Source organism: Ornithorhynchus anatinus, chromosome 9, assembly GCF_004115215.2.
Source record: "Ornithorhynchus anatinus isolate Pmale09 chromosome 9, mOrnAna1.pri.v4, whole genome shotgun sequence".
NCBI lineage: Eukaryota > Metazoa > Chordata > Mammalia > Monotremata > Ornithorhynchidae > Ornithorhynchus > Ornithorhynchus anatinus.
Genome location: NC_041736.1, coordinates 9481251 through 9500414, shown reverse-complemented (window position 1 = coordinate 9500414; position 19164 = coordinate 9481251). Strand labels below are relative to the sequence as shown.

General features: G+C 43.1%; 1 protein-coding gene across 3 annotated transcripts in view; it reads left to right on the top strand.

Moving 5' to 3' along the window:
- The first annotated feature begins 360 nt into the window (after positions 1–360).
- The window catches only part of CCDC148 (coiled-coil domain containing 148), a 130084-nt gene continuing 111280 nt past the window's right edge, over positions 361–19164 (top strand). For 2 of the 3 annotated variants that reach the window (XM_029071515.2, XM_007671139.3), the window contains exon 1: positions 361–459. The gene's annotated coding sequence lies outside the window, so the exon portion shown is untranslated. The remainder of the gene's footprint in view (positions 460–19164) is intronic. The other variant, XM_029071514.2, reaches the window with a different exon arrangement.

Here is a 19164-nt window from a genome sequence, read left to right as displayed (position 1 = left end):
GGCCAAAGTGGGCCAGGCGGGCCCCTTCCCCCCCCCCAATCGCCCCCCGCCCCTACCCCGTGCCCACGGTGCCCACGGTGCCCATGGTGCCCCCGGTGCCCACGGCGATGCTGCGGCCGCCGCCGCCCCCGGGCTCCCAGGTCCGAGGGGCTCCCGCCAACGTCAGCACGCCACCGTGGGCGGGGGCCGCTCCCGCCCGCCCCCATTGGCGGAGCCCCGCGTCCCGGCGCTCCCCATTGGTCGGTCCCGGCGCCCCGGCCCACCCCATTGGCCCGGGCCGCATATTGAACGGGCCAATGGGAGCGGCGGCCTCCGGTCGCCATGGAGACCGATGCTGCTGGCCCCGGGCGGTCCCTCCGCATCCTCGGAGGCTCCGGGCCCCCATCGCCCCCGGACGGGGCGGGGGGGTCGTCCATCCCAGCCGAGGGGCGGTGTGGACGCCCGAGGCGGCTTCTCCGGGTGAGTCGCCCTCGCTCTTCACCTCCCTAAGAGTAATGGCATTTAATAATCATCATCATTCATTCATTCAATAGTATTTATTGAGCGCTTACTATGTGCGGAGCTCTGTACTCGGCGCTTGGAATGAACAAGTCGGCAACAGAGAGAGACGGTCCCTGCCGTTTGACGGGCTTTCAGTCTTGATAATGTTGGGATTTGTTAAGAATGTTGGGATTTGTTAAGCGCTTCCTATGTGCGGAGCACTGTTGTAAGCGCTGGGGTCACAATAAGAATAATAACGTTGGTATCTGTTAAGCGCTTACTATGTGCAGAGCGCTGTTCTAAGCGCTGGGGTCATAATAATAGTAATAATATTGGTATCTGTTAAGCGCTTCCTATGTGCAGAGCACTGTTGTAAGCGCTGGGGTCACAATAAGAATAATAACGTTGGTATCTGTTAAGCGCTTACTATGTGCAGAGCGCTGTTCTAAGCGCTGGGGTCATAATAATAGTAATAATATTGGTATCTGTTAAGCGCTTCCTATGTGCAGAGCACTGTTGTAAGCGCTGGGGTCACAATAATAATAATAACGTTGGTATCTGTTAAGCGCTTACTATGTGCAGAGCACTGTTCTAAGCGCTGGGGGAGATACAGGATCATCAGGTTGTCCCACGTGAAGCTCACAGTTAATCCCCATTTTACAGAAGAGGGAACTGAGGCACAGAGAAGTTAGGTGACTTGCCCACAGTCACACAGCTGATGAGTGGCAGAGTCGCGATTCGAACCCATGACCTCTGACTCCCACACCCGGGCTCTTTCCACTGAGCCATGCTGCTTCTCTAGTTAAGTGACTTGCCCACAGTCACACAGCTGATGAGTGCAGAGTCGGGATTCGAACCCATGAACTCTGAATCCCAAGCCCAGACTCTTTCCATTGAGCCATGCTGCTTCTCTAAAAACAGCTCAGGCCCTGGAGAGATATAATATAATATAATAATAATGTTGATACTTGTTAAGCGCTTACAATGTGCAGAGCACTGATCTAAGCGCTGGGGTAACAATAATAATAATAATAATGTTGGTATTTGTTAAGTGCTTACAATGTGCAGAGCACTGTTCTAAGCGCTGGTGTAGATACAGGGTCATCAGGTTGTCCCACGTGAGGCTCACAATCTTCATGCCCATTTTACAGATGAGGTAACTGAGGCACAGAGAAGTGAAGTGACTTGCCCACGGTCACACAGCTGACAAGTGTTTGTTAAGCGCTTACTATGGGCCAAGTGCTGCTACCACCAGAGCTGGGTAGACACAAGGTCATCAGGTTGTCCCACGTGGGGCTCCCACTCTCAATCCGCATTTTCCAGATGAGGTCACTGAGACACAGAGAAGTTAATAGTAATGGCATTTGTTAAGTGCTTGCTATGTGCAAAGCACTGTTCTAAGCAATGGGGGGATACAAGGTAATGAGGTTGTCCCATGTGGGAGTCCCAGTCTTAATCCCCGTTTTCCATATGAGGTCACTGGGGCACAGAGAAGTTAAGTGACTTGCCCAAGGTCACACAGCCGATAAGTGTCAGAGCAGGATTAGAACCCGTGAACTCGGACTCCCAAGCCCGGGTTCTTGCCAGTGAGCCACACTGCTAAGTGCTGGGGAGGATGCAAGCAAATCGGGTTGGACACAGTCCCCGTCCCATGTGGGGCTCACGGTCTCCATCCCCATTTTACAGATGAGGTCACTGAGGCCCAGAAAAGTGAAGTCACTTGCCCAAGGTCACCCAGTAGACAAGTGGCAGAGTGAGGATTAGAACCCATGACCTGACTCCCAGGCCCATGCTCTATCCACTATGCCATGCTGCCTCCATCTTCCCCCTCAAGGGTCACCCACACTCCAGACCCCCACATGCATCTGTTTCATTAATTCATTCATTCATTTCATTCATTCATTCAGTGGTCTTTATTGAGTGCTGTGTGCAGAGCACTGCACTAAGCATTTGGAAAGTACAAGACGGCAGTAAAGAGAGACAATCCCTGCCTGCATTGGGCGCCCCTTCTAGCCCTGATGGTCTTGCTCCCAGGACATAGTGGCTGGCACCCGTAGTGGCTAAATTCTGGCAAATGACAGATTATTTGCTATCACAGTAACATGCTTAGCAAATCTAAAGTTCATCACTGGGGGTCACCAGCAAGAGAGTTAGAAGGTCATGGGTTCTATTCCCGACTCCACCGCTGGTCTGCTATGTGACTTTGGGCAAGTCGCTTAACTTCCCTGGGCCTCAGTGACCTCATCTGGGGATGGAGATTGTGAGCCCCATGTGAGACAACGTGATTACCTTGTATCTTTCCCAGCGCTTAGACCAGTGTTTGGCACATAGTGAGCACTTAACAAGTACCATCATTATTATTATTATTATTCATGCTTCCTGTTATAGATTATAAATTCCTAGAGGGCGGGGATTGTGCCTTCCAACTCTATTGTACTGTAATAATAATAATGGTATTTAACCAATTACTAGGTGTCAAATACTGTTCTAATCAGGTTGGAAACACTCCCTGTGGGTTTACAATCTCACAGAACACCTAGTACAGTCCTCCTCATATAGTAAGTGCTCAGTAAATGCCATTGATCGATGGATATCTGTTAGAAAGTGAGAAGAGTAAAGTAGGTTATTTGTTGTAGTGCAGGGTTGGATTGCTATCTAACAATGGGCCTCCAGAGCTCTATTAGAAGGTTATTGCACTGTCAGAAGCATCCCCCTTTAGATACATTTTTTAAATGACCTTCCTTCTGGTTGTTTCTTCTGCCTGACCACCAGGAGCTCTAGAGCCATGCTCAGTGGGGGCCCAGCCTTTGGATCTGGAGTCCCAGAAGTCGGGTTGGGGTAATAATAACAATAATGACAGTTTTCAATCAATCATTTATTGAACACTTACTGTGTGTAGAGCACTACACTAAGCTCTTGGTAGAGCACAGTGTAACAGCTGGTAAACACATCCCCTGACCCCAGTGAGCTAGTTTTTTTATTGTCAAATATTTATTAAGCATTAGGATAGATACAAGATAATAATTAACCATTATGGTACTAAGCACTTACTATGTTCCAGGCACTATTCTAAGGGCTGGGGTAGGTAACACAGCTCACAGATGAGGTAACTCAGGCATTGAAAAGTTAACTGACTTGCCCAAAGTCATACAGCTGACAAGTGGCAGATCCAGGATTAGAAACCACGACTTCTGACTCCCAAACCCGTGCTCTTTCCACTATGCTACACTGCTGGAAAGTAGCCTCCATCTCACATGGAGTTAATAGTCTCTAAGAAGGAGTGAAAATAGTTTTTGAATCCCCATTTTACAGATGAGGAAATTGAGGCCCAGAGAAGTTGTGATGTGCCCAAGGTCACACAGCAGGCAAGTGGCAGAGCAGGGTTTGGAACCAGCACAAAGTTGATCCTTGTTGGGTGCCGACCAATCCTTAGCTCCATTATGGGCATGTGGCCTTGGGGTGGCAGTGGGGTTGGTTTAGTCACCAAACTCTCTCAGGCGCTTAGTACAGTACTCTTGCACACAACAGTAATAATTATAATAGTGGTATTTATTAAACACTTAAGCTTTGGAGCAGGTATAAAATAATCAGATCCCACATGGTACTCACAGTATAAGTAGGATGGAGAAGAGATATTGAATCCCCTTTTGGAAGGTGAAGAAATTTAGGCACAGAGAAGTAAAATGATTTGCTCAAGGTTGCAAAGCAGGTAAATGGTGGAGTCAGGATTAGAACCCAGGTCCTCTGACACGCAGGCCTGTGCCCTTGATTGGGTCACTCTGTTTCTCGTTGAGCACTCAATAAATGCAACTGATTGACTGAGAAGCTGAAGATTGACTGAGAAGCTGAAGATCACCTTGGGCTCGTTCCTGAGAGTCCCTTTGAGACAACTCCTCCTTTCTCAAGGGGCCACGATAGCTTGCTGTTCCTTCTGGACTTGAGGCAAACATAGTTTCTGGTTCAGCCCAGACTTGCCTCCATTCTGGTTTGGGGGTTGATTGGGTGCTTTCTGGACCCAAGACCAGGCTGGGCACTTAGTCCCAGAGCTAGAATGTATTCCATTACCTAAACCTAGAAGAGCAAGGAAATTAGGTGGCACTAACTAGGGCGAGTGATAGATCCCATCAATCAGCCCCACCTGAGGAAGAGGCACTTCCCCTCCCAACAGGCCCAAGAGACGTGCACCTCCCTCACCTCCTCCACCCCCAGACTAAGTGGGGAGGAGGCGGTTGGAGTGGAAGAGGAGGAGGCAGATTTTCCTGAGCTGGTGGACCCAGTACCCATACCAGAGCAGAGACTCAGTGTCGAGCGGCCGAAACTCCTGGCCCTCAGAGCTGCAGGTAAATCACCTTGGTAAACCTAATGGGAAGATCAAAGAAACTTGAATGTCAAGGAGGGAACACAATGGTGGGCTCAGGAAGCAGAAATTTTCCAAAGCAGCTGAGCTCTGTCTTCCTCTCCCCTCTCCCCGTCTCTTAGAGACATTATTTTGTCTAATGTGAGAAGCAGCAGGGTGTAGTGGAAGGAGCACGGGCCTGGGTGTCAGAGAACCTAGGTTCTAATCCTAGCTCGGACAGTTGTTCTCTAGGTGACCTTGGGCAAGCCACTTAATTTCTCTGTACCTCAGTTCACTCAGCTGTAAAATGGAGATCAAAATTTCTGTTCTTCCTCCTACTTGGACTGTGAACCCCATGTGAGACTGGGACTGTGACATTAGCTTTTGTCTACCCCAGCTCTTAGAACGGTGTTTGACGTAGAGTAAGCGCTCTGACAAATGCCATTAAAAAAAAAATTAGGATGAGGATGGCCCAATCTATAGAATTATGGACACACAAGAGAGGAACTTGGCACTGGAAAAGGCAAGGTAATCAGGACTTAGGTATTCTTTAGACTAACCCAAAAGATTAACACAGCACTTAGTACAGTGCCTTGCACACAGTAAACTCTCAGTAAATACAATTAATAATAACAGTATCCAGGAATTGGACTTTTGAAGTCTACTGTCCAATGCTCTTACCTTGAAAATGGGTATCTTTTACATTTTGAAGATCATTTGTAAAGCCATGAGTTGCATTAGTCATTAGATTTCTCTGTCCTGCTTATAATTCAGAGTATCTCCCAAAAAGTGGAATCACTTGATCAATCACTGGTATTTATTGAGTGCTTACTGTGTGCAGAGCACTGTCCTTAAACCCTGAGAAAAGCACATTTCAACAGGGATGATAGACATGTTTCCTGCCCACAACTAGCTTACAGTATAGCTTGGGAGACAGACATTAATATAAAAAAACTACGGATATGTATCAAGTACTGTAGGGCAGAAAGTTCTGAAAGTTGTGATTCCTAGTCATCAAGTCAACTAGTTTCCAAGCTGGAATGAGAAGATACATCTATTTGATACACAGGGCTAATGATGGAAATTGGAAAATAACAAAGAAGGCAAGAGAAGAGTTGCTAGAAAATCAGAGGTTGGCAAGAAGCAATAGACAAGGGAAAACCAAGGTGGGAGGGTAACACAAGCTGAAAGAATTCTTTTATAAGATCAGGGTCTGAGCTGAGTTCTAATCTCCATCTGACATTGACCATCTGGGTGGCCTTGACAAAGTCCTTTAATTTTCTAGTACCTCTATGTTTAGTCTGAAGTATGAAACTAGTTATGCTTATCTCAAAGAAGTAATGTTTAGATAATTAGCATTGTAAAATGCTGCTGTTATAAACTGAAGCATATTTATACTAGTTGTTTTCATGCCTTTTGAACCATTTGCCACAAATGCAGAATAATGTCCTCTGTCATTTTACCAATGATTGCAAGCTTTCGTATTTTACTTCCAATAATCCACCCTAAAAAGCAACAACTTATTGCACATTTAGATTTTCTTGCCTTTCCTTATTCCTTCTTCTATGACTATTAGATATGTGTGCCCTGTTGTTTGATTCTTGTTTCTCACGTTTCCTGCATTACTAGGCCCCAGTCTGCACAAAACAAGTGAGCTCCCCTGTGGGCAAGGCAGTGGAGCACAGAGCATAAGAGAGTGGGTCACATCCCATTTCTATTCCATGCTTCCTACCGCCCAGTCCTTTTCCTCGTTCCTAACCTCCCCTACACGGCAACTACCACGATCCACTCCTGTCATCCAACTCTTTGACATGGAGCTGAAACTCAGGATAGAAGAATGGTGGTTGGGGGAAGAGAGGACAACTTGCTGCTGACCAGAGGAGACAAGCCTAGGGTGATGTTCTTTTCAAAATTTCCAGGGAATGGGCAGCTCCAGCAAATTTTGTTCCTGGAAAAAGTCAGGATTTCTATTGGAAATGTTTTGCCACAGTTCTTCAGTGGTGGGAAACCAACAGTCCTTTAGGATTATATCAAAAGATGTTTAAGGAAAAAAAAATCAATTGTCCCTTCTGTGGGTCTATTTATGTAATTTTCCATTTGTGAAATACCATCCAGGAAAAAAAAAATGTTCTCAGTAAGGAATGTTAATTGGCTAAACCATTTCTCTGCTAGCAATCTGAGGGAAGCAATCTGTCCCCTGCACTTTCAAAACCACAAAATGGATTTAACAGTTAATGAACAAACTTTATTGTTTATTTTCTGAACTACCTTCAGTAGCAAGCCTTTATTTCTGACACTTTCCTCTCAGTTTCTCTTCAGGTCTCCAGCAATCTGACAGTCTGTTTGTTTTGGGTGTTATGTTGTTCAGAGATAAGGTGATTTCCATTAACTGAATATGTCAAAGCTGGTTACTCTTTTTTCCTGTTGCCCTCTTTATAAGGACAAGGGGCTGTCTTTATAAGGATAAGCCAACTGAAGTTGAGAGTGCAACTCCAATCTTGCCACTGTGGGCCAATTCAGGTATGAAGTGTGCTTCCCACACTGACATTTAAGTGTGTGGTTTTCAAGTGAGAAAGGTTCCCTGATGTGACTAAAACTTTCATTTCACCTGTCCTCCTGTAAAACAAACACACAGCCAGACTGAAAATAAGACATGAAAAACAATTTCCCAATATATCAGCTGAATCATCAACGGAATGGAAGATGGCTCTAATTAGTGTGATAGCTCAGAAGGTTATCTTACTTTTGCCTTGCTCTTCGAATGAAGAGGAAATAATATAGAGTATATTTAAACTGACTTTTCTTCAGTATTATTGGCTCATTTTGATACGTATTTCTCAGATAGATTAGTACTCTGATTTGTTGTTTTCAACAGGCGATTCTATCATCGGGCATTGGGTATGGAATGTTCCGCCTTTAGGTAAACTTAATATTAGAAAGAATTAAAACCAAAATTCATCATCAATGAAGTTCTATGACTTTTGTAAATTACAGCTCGGTTTATACCATAGCAAGCTCCTTTAACCTGTATCATTTTGTCTCCCAGTAAAATAAATCCCCTAGTTTCACAAGCCAGAAACCCTCTCTTTTCAAAAATTAAAATGGAAATGATAGTATTTGTTATAATGTGATCCAGTTTCCAATGCATAAGTCTCTCAGAAGTTATGATACAACTACATTCATTACTAATTAGCAGTACTTTTAAATTAATTACTGATTTCTTGCTGCAGTAGCATGGTTTGGGAAAGCAAGAATGAATGACTGAAATACTTTTAGAGTTGATTAATTAAAGAAAACCTCAAATCCTATCAAAATATGCCAAATTGGATCTTCTGGAGGCAAAATTCTCCAGGTTTCACCTAAAGGTGTTGGAGAGATATTGTAAATCTCCCTATATCATCCTAAGACTATAATGTGCTTTTACGATAAACAGTGTTAGTCAATCTGTTTCTCTTCAGTCTGTTTCCATTCAATCATTGGCCTATCTGCCAAGGGGCCAGTTTCACTGCCAAGGGACCAATTTCATTGTCCTGGGACAAGGGGCCCGGGTGCATTTTATTCTTAATAAACCACTGAGCAGTCATCACTTGCAAATGACTCAGTCACTAACAACCTGGAAGAGATTCAAAACTGTGATGTAAAGGTGAAAGGCTCTCCACTGCACTGCCAATTTCTGAATCATCTACTTCCCTGAAAAGGTGGATTCTTTTCATTTTTTTCTTTGTTTTTCTCCCTTTTGCATGGTTGAATAATGGGGTGGTGGTCAAGTATGTAGTTTTATAATTCAAGAGTGTAACCAGGCCATTATTCTTTTGTCTCTTGAAAAGATTCCTCAAGCCGTCCACATTTTTGCCAAGCAGTTCATTTGATTGATGATAGTCAGTAGTTGCTTTGCTATTTTAATAGTTTCATCTTCCAAATTATCACCATGATGTTCATTATTGTTTCACCTAACTTGGGGCTTGTCCAAATTAGTCTCCCCACTTCTCAAAATGCTCCAATCGTTGCTCATCCATCTCCACATCAAGCAGAGATTTTAATGCACTCGAGTCAGCTTTCCCCTGCCTCCTTCCCTCTTTGCATCAAGCAGAGACTCTAACACACTCAGTCAGCTCTCTCCTGCCTACTTCCCTCTCACTACAACCTAGGCTGCACACTTAATTCCTTTAATACTAACCTACTCTCTGTGCCTTGATCTTATCTTTATCGTCATCCACCTCTTCCTCACATCTCCTTCCTAACTGGAACGCTTTTCCTCATCACATCATTTTCCCATCTACAAATTGCATCTCCCCCACGAACCCTTTCCTGACTAATCTCTTTAGCTCCCCATCCTATTTTCCTTCCCTATTTCATTACCCATACACTTGAGTTTGTATCTGTTCAGCATTTAGGTACTCACCCCCACCTACACACACACACACACCGCCACAGCACTTGTGTACATAACTCTGTATGGATAGATTCCCCTACCTGTATTTGATTTTAATATCTTTCACCCCTGCTACAATCAGAGCAGTGATCATATCTAATTATTCTATTGTACTATCCCAAGAATTTAGTACTCTGACTCTGCACACAGTAAGCATTCGCTAAATACCACTGATTGATTAGAGTCCAGGGTTTTTACTAAGGTTTTCAGGTTTTTTGTATAGCACAAAATATCTTAATTTCGAACAAAACTTTCTCTTATAAGATATATTCACAGTTTGAAAATATTCAACTGCTGTTGGAAAGATCTAAACCTTATAAATTATTTTCTTATTAACAACAGTCTCCGTGTATATATTTGAACAGGCTGAACCTACTGGCCTGTTAAAGAAGTTAATGCCTCTACTTCTTTCTTCACGTAACTATCACAGTAATAATAATAATAATAAGCATTTACTATGAGCCAAAGTACTTTTCTAAGCTCTGGGGTAGATACAAGTTATCAGGCCAGCCACAGGCTCTGTTCCACATGCGGCTCACAGTCTATGGCGGGGAAAGAACAGATATTGAATCCTCATTTTACAGTGAAGGAAACTGAGGTATGGAGAAGTTCAGTGACTTGCCCTAAATCTCCTAGCAAGTAAATGGCAGAACTGGAATGAGAACCCGGTCCTCCAATTCCCAGGCCTGCACTGATTCTTCCCACTAAGCCATGCTGCTTCTCATTAGAAGCATTAGTATCAAGCAGCATGACTAGTGAAAAAAGGATGGAACTGGGAATCAGAGGACCTGGATTCTAATCCTGGCTCCATGACTTGCCTGCAGCATGACTTTGGGCAAGTCACTCAACTTCTTTGTGCCTCAGTTTCCTCAATTGTAAAATGGGGATTCAATATCTGTTCTTCCCTCTACTTAAACTGTGAGCGCTATGTGGGACAGAGATTGTGTCCAACCTGATTAACTTGTATCTGCCCCTGAGCTTAGAACAGTGCTTGACATATAATACAGTCTTGACAGTAGCTTGACAGTCTTAACAAATAATACATTTATTATTATTAAAAGAGGAAGGGGTTTATCACAAATCATTTTTGTTGACAGGCCAAAAAAAAAGCTAGGTTAGATTTGTGTAGACAGAGCAGCAGAACCCTAGAATTATTTTCATCCAAACATTTCATGATTGGATCAGAGGTATGCCTGGTTGACAGCAGCTGACTATGGGAACAGTTGATCTTGTTATCCCCCCACTCTTCACTCCAACCCTAACATGCTGGGGTTCCAGGGACTGCCTCGTGCCCACCCACACGAGTAAGCAGGAAGGGAAGGGTGGGGAGAAGAAAGGGAGAGGGATGGGAGAGAGTGTGGAATAACCTGAAAAGCAAAGGCTGGTTTGTTAACATCAGAGTTCCTGGAACAGGGTCAGTGATAGAACTAGTGATTCGTGGATCCTTAGAGGGTTGTCTTTATGACTCAATCATGCCCAACATTAGTTAAGGCATTTAGCTTTAGGCTTGCTCCTGGCTGGTACAAGGCAAAAAGGCAATTTTTCTATTGGAAAATTTGCTTTCCAAAAAAATCATGCTTACTCCAGGCAGACATGACTAATATGTCAGGAAATAATGCAGTATGATTTCAAAACATTTACAGCCAATTCTTGATTAATTGGGGCGGGATTATGCAGTTGGTGAATTACCCAAGACTTTTGTGTGTTCTCCTTTCTCTGCCTACCTTTTGGCTACTAGCACCTCTTTCAGAAAGGAGGCAGGAAATTTTAATCAGTTGTTTTGGTACTTGTTAGCAGCTTTGACAAGATTTGGTGGTTGAGGAAGCTGGGACCTTGGCTAAAATGAAGTATCAGGGAAAATACAGAGTTGGTTACAGTGAATTGGTGACATACATTCTAATTTATCATGAAAATACTGGCTATATCTAAAGTTTAGAAATTAAATTGCACAGATGTAATGACCTAACTGCATTGATTTTTTTCATGATTAAGTAAGGGAATTTTTATTTGATTAGGAAGCAATAGAATATTTTCATTACTACATTTTGTTTATAAGCATATCAAGTACATTAGTCTAAGTGTATATTCTTGGCTTCTATCTGTTTCTTTTAAAATTGGAAAATAGCCTAGACACAATCAAAAACTGTTTACAGTAAACTTTCTTTAGGTCACACTGTTTGCTCTATCTTCTTAAAACTGAAGATATTTATTTATTTTGCATTTTTTTCCTGTGGAAAACAAGAGTTTCCCTCCCACCGCATATTTTCTTACTTCCCCCGATTATTCTCAAATGAACTCAAGTTAACAGTTCTTTTGAAGGTGGGGAGAACTGTGTTGTGTTGAATTTTTCTCTATGGTATTCGTTAAGCACCTACTATGTGCCAGTGCTGAGGTAGACAGAAGCTTATCAGATTGGATATAGTCCCTGTCCCACATGGGGCTCACAGTCTTATTCTCCATTTTACAGATGAGGTAACTGAGGCACAGAGAAGTGAAATGACTTGCTTAAGATCACACAGCAGACAAGTGGCAGAGCCAGGATTAGAACACAGGTCTTTCTGACTCCCAGGCCCACGCTCTATTCACTAGGTTGCGCTGGATTTGTAGGGGGAAGGAATTTCAGATAGGAGAAAGGAAGTGAGCAAGGGATTGTGAGCAGGGAAGTCTTGTTCTGCCTCAGTACCTTTTGTGCCCTACTTCTTGTTTCAATTATTTTTGTCTCTAAGTACAATCTCTCAGCTCCCTTTTGGAGATCCTGGATTTCTGCTCTGGCCCCTAGACCTTCTTTATTTTTTGTTCATTAGCTCACAGAACTTTTACATAAGCAATATTTCCATCAAGATGTGACTTTATTAAAAATGAACCATTGGGACATTGAACAACTGGATCCACTGCAACATTAAAGCATTATTTTGAATTTTTTATTTGATATTACATTGTTCATATCTCTGCATCCACATTCTGGTAACTAATTTTCTAGGAAAATTCATATTTCTTTAGCATTTGGCAGACCTGCTCGAGTCAAAAAAATCATGAAATTCCCTTGGGAGCATGTCCAATTGTCAGTTGTCAAGCTATTGTCTCCATGTTCTTTTTTTATACAACAGTATTTATTATTTCCTATGGGTCAGGCACTGTTCTAAGTGCTGGGGTAGATGCAAGTTAATCAGGCTGGACCCAATCTTTGTTCTCACTGAGATTCACAGTCTAAGTAGGAAGACTGAATCCCATGAATTCAGACATGTACTGAATCCCTGTTTTGCAGTTAAGGGAACTGAGACACAGAGAAGTTAAGCGACTTGCCCAAGGGCTCACAGCAGGCAACTGGTGGAGTCAGGTTTAGAACCCAGGACTCCTGGCTCCCACTAGGCTATGTTGCTCCCACCTCACCTTTGCATTAGTCTCCCAGGACTCTGAGATTGTCCTTTGGTTACCCAGGGCAGTAACAGGCTGGCCGAAGAAAGGGAATGGGAAGGCCCAAAACTCTCTCTGCTAGGCCTGTGTGCTTGGGTGAAGTTAGTGGCAAGATTAATGACTGTTGGTACTCTCCCAACCACTTGGTACAAGTGCTCTGGCACAATAAGTGTTTAAGGAAGACCATTGATTGATTGATCTATGATACACTTTTTTTAGTGCTGTGTTGCTGGAATTAGGCCTAGGATCTTTGGAAGCATCAGCCTGAATTTAAAATATTCCTAGTTTATTAGCACTATCACCAATCCACTAAGTGGAGTTGGGCTATTAAAACTGCTGGGGATTTTTCTGTTGTTGTTTTAAGTAAGGCACCTTGAGAAGCAGCATGGCGAAATGGACAGAGCAAGGTGCTGTGAGCCAGAAGGACCCAGGCTTTAATCCTGGCTCTGCCACTAGCCTGATGTGTGCCTTTGGACAAGTCACTTCTCTGTGCCTCAGTTTCCTCATCTGCAAAATGGGGATTGACCTTGAGCCCGATGGTGGGGCATGAACCATGTCCAACCTGATTAGCTCGTATCTACCTCAGTGCTTAGTACAGTGATGGCACATAGTAAGTGCTTCACAATTACCATTAAAAAAAAGCAAGAGTTAGTGTTACCCTCTGGTCCACTGGTTATTGCTGAACTTGTTACCAATTCACTTGCCCCCAGAAGACGTATTTGCTGCTAACTTTGAGTACATCATTCGCTCATTCTTCAGTTCCAATATTTATGGTGCCAATCTTCATGGACCATCAAAAAACAAGACCTATCACCACCTCCAAAGAGTCTTCACTTCGTGACATTCACTGAGATTGAAGGTCGCATTGTTCATGCTATTCCAGTCGTACAGCTGTATGCCTCCAGTCTGTACGACAGAAATTTATTTTCTGCAGCCTATGTCTTTGCCATATGCTGAGCATACATTAGGAAAAAGAGCCGCTTCTGGGAAGAATAACTAAGCAAGAATAGTTAATGAAAACACATAATTTCTATCAGAAGGTATATCCATCATTTCAATAGGTTGAATAGGATAGAACTTAAAAAAATAATTCCAGCTGACTAAACTTAGTACTAAAAAACATGCAAATCATGAATGACATTTTCATCCGATTTTGAATTGGATAAATTTGAATTTGCTTTAAGAACACCCCTCAGAGTTTGGAGAAGTTGCCACATGTTCCCTTGCTTTGCTGAAATATTGCTTTGAAATGTTAATGGATCTGCTGCTGTTGGACAGCAAAAGCTCAGCCTTACAACTGGGGGAGAGATTAGTCCCTACATGGAAGGGCTCCCCGTTGTTTCCTTACTGTTTTAACAATAGAGAACAATCCGTGTTCTGCTAGAAGGCTAGCCGGGGAAAATCTTTTTGGAGTAGAAGCAGAGGTCAGCTAGCCGGGAAACCAACCTGTCAGCAAAGCAGCCGGCTAGCCAGGCAACGATTTGGCCAGTCAGCCAGCTGGGGGCTACCCGGGCTTAATTTTGGAATGCTTTACTTAAGTTTAATCGCAAATTACAACTAACTCCAAACAAAAGGGTAGAAAATCCCATTATTCTCAAGCGCACAACAAGGGGTTATATGTGGCGTCTGTGTGTCCGTGTGGTGGTGATTCATTTTAAGGGAGGGGAGGCAATGGAGACCTGTGGAAAGAGCACAGGACCGAACTGGGAGTCACAAGACCTGGGTTCTAATTCTGACTCTCCCAGTCACTTGCTGTGTGACTTTGGGCCAGTCGGTTAACTTCTCTGTGCCTGTTTTCTCAACTGTAAAATGGGGATTCAATATCTGCTCGCTTCCTATTTTAGGGAAGACATTTGGGACAGAGATTGGATCCAATCTGATTATTTTGCATCTACCCAGTTGCTTAGGACAGGGCCAGGCACATAATAAATGCTTAATAAATACCAGTGTTATTATTTAAATGAAAGACCCCTTTTATAGTTCAGTCTTGTGGGAAATTAGAATTCACCTTAAGTTGTTTCATTTTATATAGTACTTGCCAGGAATCTACCTATAGTTTTTAGGGAGTACTTCTGAGTTTAGTTCTGATAGGCATGTTGAGCTCGGTAAAGCCAATACCATGGACTATTCTTCTATTTGTTTTTGCTTTTTTCATGGATTTTTTTAGAGGTTTTAACCCTATCTAATTTTGTCATAAATGTCCCCAGTGGTATTCACTGTGTTAATAGGACTGTCTCAATCTGGAGTCACTCAACTACTTTTCCATTATTTTAAATATAATGCTGGCAAAGACAGTGGACCCCTCCCCTCACACACTGCCCACTGTGGCACCAACAAGCTGGCTGCTTCTTAATTATTTAACATTTCTGAAAACATACCACTGGCCTTTCCAGGATAGTGCCATCCCTCTTCGCTTGCAGTCCATGAGCCTTTTCAAAGCTATGCAAATACAAAAGGGTAAGAGTTCCTAAGAGTGCTCTTCCTTTAGCTCGCAGCTTAAGCTTTTTTTTAGTGCTTTGGGAAAGAGATTCCTGAATTGCGGAATTCTTACGCTAGATGTTTTTGATGCTTTTTCAAGCTGTGGTTTGGATCCGATTCAGTACAACTTCTTCTCTTTCTGGAAGTTTCTGACTATTCATGTGAAAGTTGAATCACCTCCCTGTCTCCACCATCCCCCAACCCAGATGATAATAATGGTATTTGTTAAGGGCTTACTATGTGCCAGGGACTGTTCTAAGCACTGGTGTGGAAACAAGCAAATCGGGTTGGACACAGTACCTGTCCCACTTGGGGTTCACAGACTCAATCCCCATTTTACAGATGAGGAAACTGAGGCACAGAGAGTTGAAACGACATGCCCAAGGTTCAGCCAGATCCAGGCTGAAGCCCATCCCAGCTCCCTGTTTGCCATTTTTCACAGGGTTTCCAACCACTGTACCTGCTGCTACTCTGTCAGGGTAGAACCATGGACCCCTCTCTCCATGACACCCTCTTCCCTCTGTACAGCAGGAATAATGGCATTTATTGGGCACCCACTAGATGCAGTGTGCTACATTAAGCACTTTGGAAGTAATTGGAGCTTCTCACCAAGTGGGGCAAAGAGCTTCAGGCCTAAGACTTCAGGACCGAGAACCAAGCAGAGTTGTTGATTATATTGCCCAGCACCATACACAGACTCTGGTTCCTGCTAGGACAACAGATGCAAGAGACGCATTCCAAGACCATATACTCTGGCCCTCTTTCATACAGAAATGGGAAGGGGCGGGACCCGAGTCTGAAACCTTAGTCGAGGCCCAGAAGCAGCTTGAAACAAACAACACCTCTGCCCTTGGTGCCACCAGGATTTCCCCCAAGGTCATGCTAGGTGGGGCTCCTAGGGTGCTGCATTAGTGGAATCTCAGTAGCTGCTAAATAAACAGCTCAGCTTGGCTTTTTTGTTATTCAGAAATGAATGCCCAGCCAAGCAGAGACTCTTGTTTTTAAAGCAGGAGACAGGGCTCCTGTGGTAAAGCTTTATTACAATGGCTCTGTTTGTTTGTAGCAGTTGGCTGATGTCGATTTAATCATTTACTTTGATGGTTGCATTGGGGACCATGGTTCACTGTACCATTCTGGAAAAGCTGTTTCCCATCAGGCTTAATGAACAGACTTACCTTGTGGCTCAGAGCCCTAGAAATGCACATTTCATTATTTGATTTTTAAAGATGTGACACATTTAGTTCTTTGCAGGTACCTTTACCCGCTTAATGAATATGGCTGGTATATAACTGCTTTCTTGAATGTGAGCATTTGGGGAAATTCAGGAAATATACATGGCTTTTACAAGTTAAAATGCTACAGCTCCTAGTAGATCTTTAATTTTACAATTTATGAAAAGTCAGAATTCTGCCACAGTGGATCCTTTTTGTCTTTCTTCCAGGTCTTTGGAATTGATGTGAGTTTTGACTGGCTAGCTTTAAAATGCATACCTTGGATAGAAAATCTAGGGGTGGTGGAAGGGTTGTTTCTTAAATGTACACCTGCATACACATATACACTCACACACACATGCACATCTTGACAGTCTTACTTTTCCATATCCCCAAACTCCATCTCCACAGTGTTTTTTTAGAACAGGTTCTTTTTCCCCCTCTTCCTTTCTTTTTCCCTATGTTTGTGCCTGAGGAGGCGTTGAGATGATTTCAGCTACACCATGTCAAGATGGAGTGCAAAGTGACCTCATGCAGGGGTTGGTAATGCTAGAGGCTGGCAATTAGGTGGCTTGGAAAGCTGATCTTTAGTCTGATGCTGCTGAGCCTCTGCCTATGTTGGCATCCTTGGAGCATTAGGTGCCACCCCATCCCCGCCCAGCATCTCCCAGTCTCTCTTCCACAGCTGCCTCTCCCAGGTGGCAGGAGCCCAGTTAAGGATCTGGGTGGAAGGGCAGGGTCATTGGTGGCAGGAGGGGGGATGGGATTGCTCACAGTGCTGAGACAACACTGGCACTAACCTGGCACTCCACTGCAAAACTGTTGTCAATCCCTTGGACCAAGAGTCAAAAGACAAGTATTCTTCCCATGTCCCACTACATCACTTAGGGAACAGTGAAAAATTAGATCTGATTTAATCTAGTGTACTTCATTTTCTGCTCAGTTTTTGTAAAGAAAGGATACTGTCTAGTATGAGCTGAAAATTATTACATCTATACATGAAATTCTATTGCTTGGCTCTCTTCCCACTTTCCCTCAGGTCCCATAATTTGCCAAAGAGAAATGCAAATTCTTTCAAAATGTGTGACAACCTGTGTCCCTTTACACTGTCATCACAGAATGGCAGTTCCCACACCTAGATTTTTGGCTTGCATTTTTTTTATGGTACTCCTTAAGCACTTCCAGGCACTATAAGCCCTGGGGTAGATACAAGATAATGAAGTTAGACACAGACCCTGTCCCACGTGGGAGTTCACAGTCTAAGTACATTTGTCACGAGCAACTTTCAGACAATTTGAGAAACATCATGGCCTAGTGTATCTCTATCCGCTGGACCTGGGAGTTAGACAGACCTTCATTCATTCATCATTCAGTTGTATTTACTGAGCACTTACTGTGTGCAAAGTACTGTACTAAGCACTTGGGAGAGTACAGTGTAACAATAAACAGACTCATTCCCTGCCCAAAACGAGTTTACAGTCTCGAGGGGGGAGACAGACATTAATATAAGTGCTCGGATCTAACCCCTGCTCCACCACCAATCTGCTATGTGACCTTGGGTAAGTCACTTCTCGTCTGTGGGCCCCAGTTACCTCATCTGTAAAATGGGCATTAACTGTGACCCCATGTGGGACATGGACTGTGTCAAACCTGATTAGCTTGTATCTACCCCAGCGCTTAATACAGTGCTGACACATAGTAAGTGCTTAACAAATATCATTAAGCCCCCCACAAAAAACCAAACTCGCCATTTGGACATGCAAGTGAGGCTTCTTCCCAGTCACTGCATCTGTGCAGAATGTGATAGGAATCAGAAGATGGACAATTTCACATGCAGAGATTTAAAATATGGAATTCTTTTCTTTCTCAACTCATGGAAGCATCTCTTTCTCAAATGAATTGCAGATCACTTGGACCCTCTGGTTTAGACTTAGCAATAACAGCTTAATTTTCAAATATTGGGCAAATTGCCTTGGACATTTTTGGACTATATAAATAATTAGAAACTTAAAATGCCTCAGAGAATTAGGGATGCTTGGTTGGCAGAAGATAAACTCTAATCAGAAAGAGAGCACCTACAAATATGACAAAGGGGATTTAGATTATAAGTGGGTCTGCCAAGTGCTTTTGTGTGATGTTAATTATTTTATTCCAGTGTGAAGATTTTCTTAAGTAAAAGAAAAGACTAGAGAGTTTGTCTATCACATTGATAGGTGCCTTTGAAAGATAAATTAATGGTGCAATGTAAGTTGTCATCATCATTAATCATTATTATAGTGTGTGCAGCATATTGTAGTTGGAATTAGAGAGGCGTACAGAAGATTTGTTACCTTCCAAAAGCTTACAGTTTAATGGGAAAGGCAAAGAGGCATACATTGTCAAAAAAGCATAGTTAAAAGAGTGCTTGAGTAGAAACAAATGATAAATCAACTAAAATAAATGAAGAAGTAAGTGTACATAGAGTCCAGAGGTGACTGATAGGATGGTATAACCATGATGATATGGGGAATAATAAGGGATTGCCTCTTGGAAAAAGTGGCTTTTAAAATGGGCTTTGAAGGGGAAGAAGGGAGATGGATTAGCAAATTGAGTAAAAAGTGCTCCAGTGGGAAGAAAATTAATCACTGGTATTTATTGAGTGTTTACCGTGCGCAGAGCACTATACTAAGCACTTGGGAGAGTACACTATAACAGAGTTTGTAGACACATTCCCTGCCCACAGTGAGCAGAATCAAGAGCAAGTTTATTCAAAAGGAACAGGGAACACAAATTTGTGGTAGAAATGAGAGCAGAGGCAGAAAGAAATGAAGAGT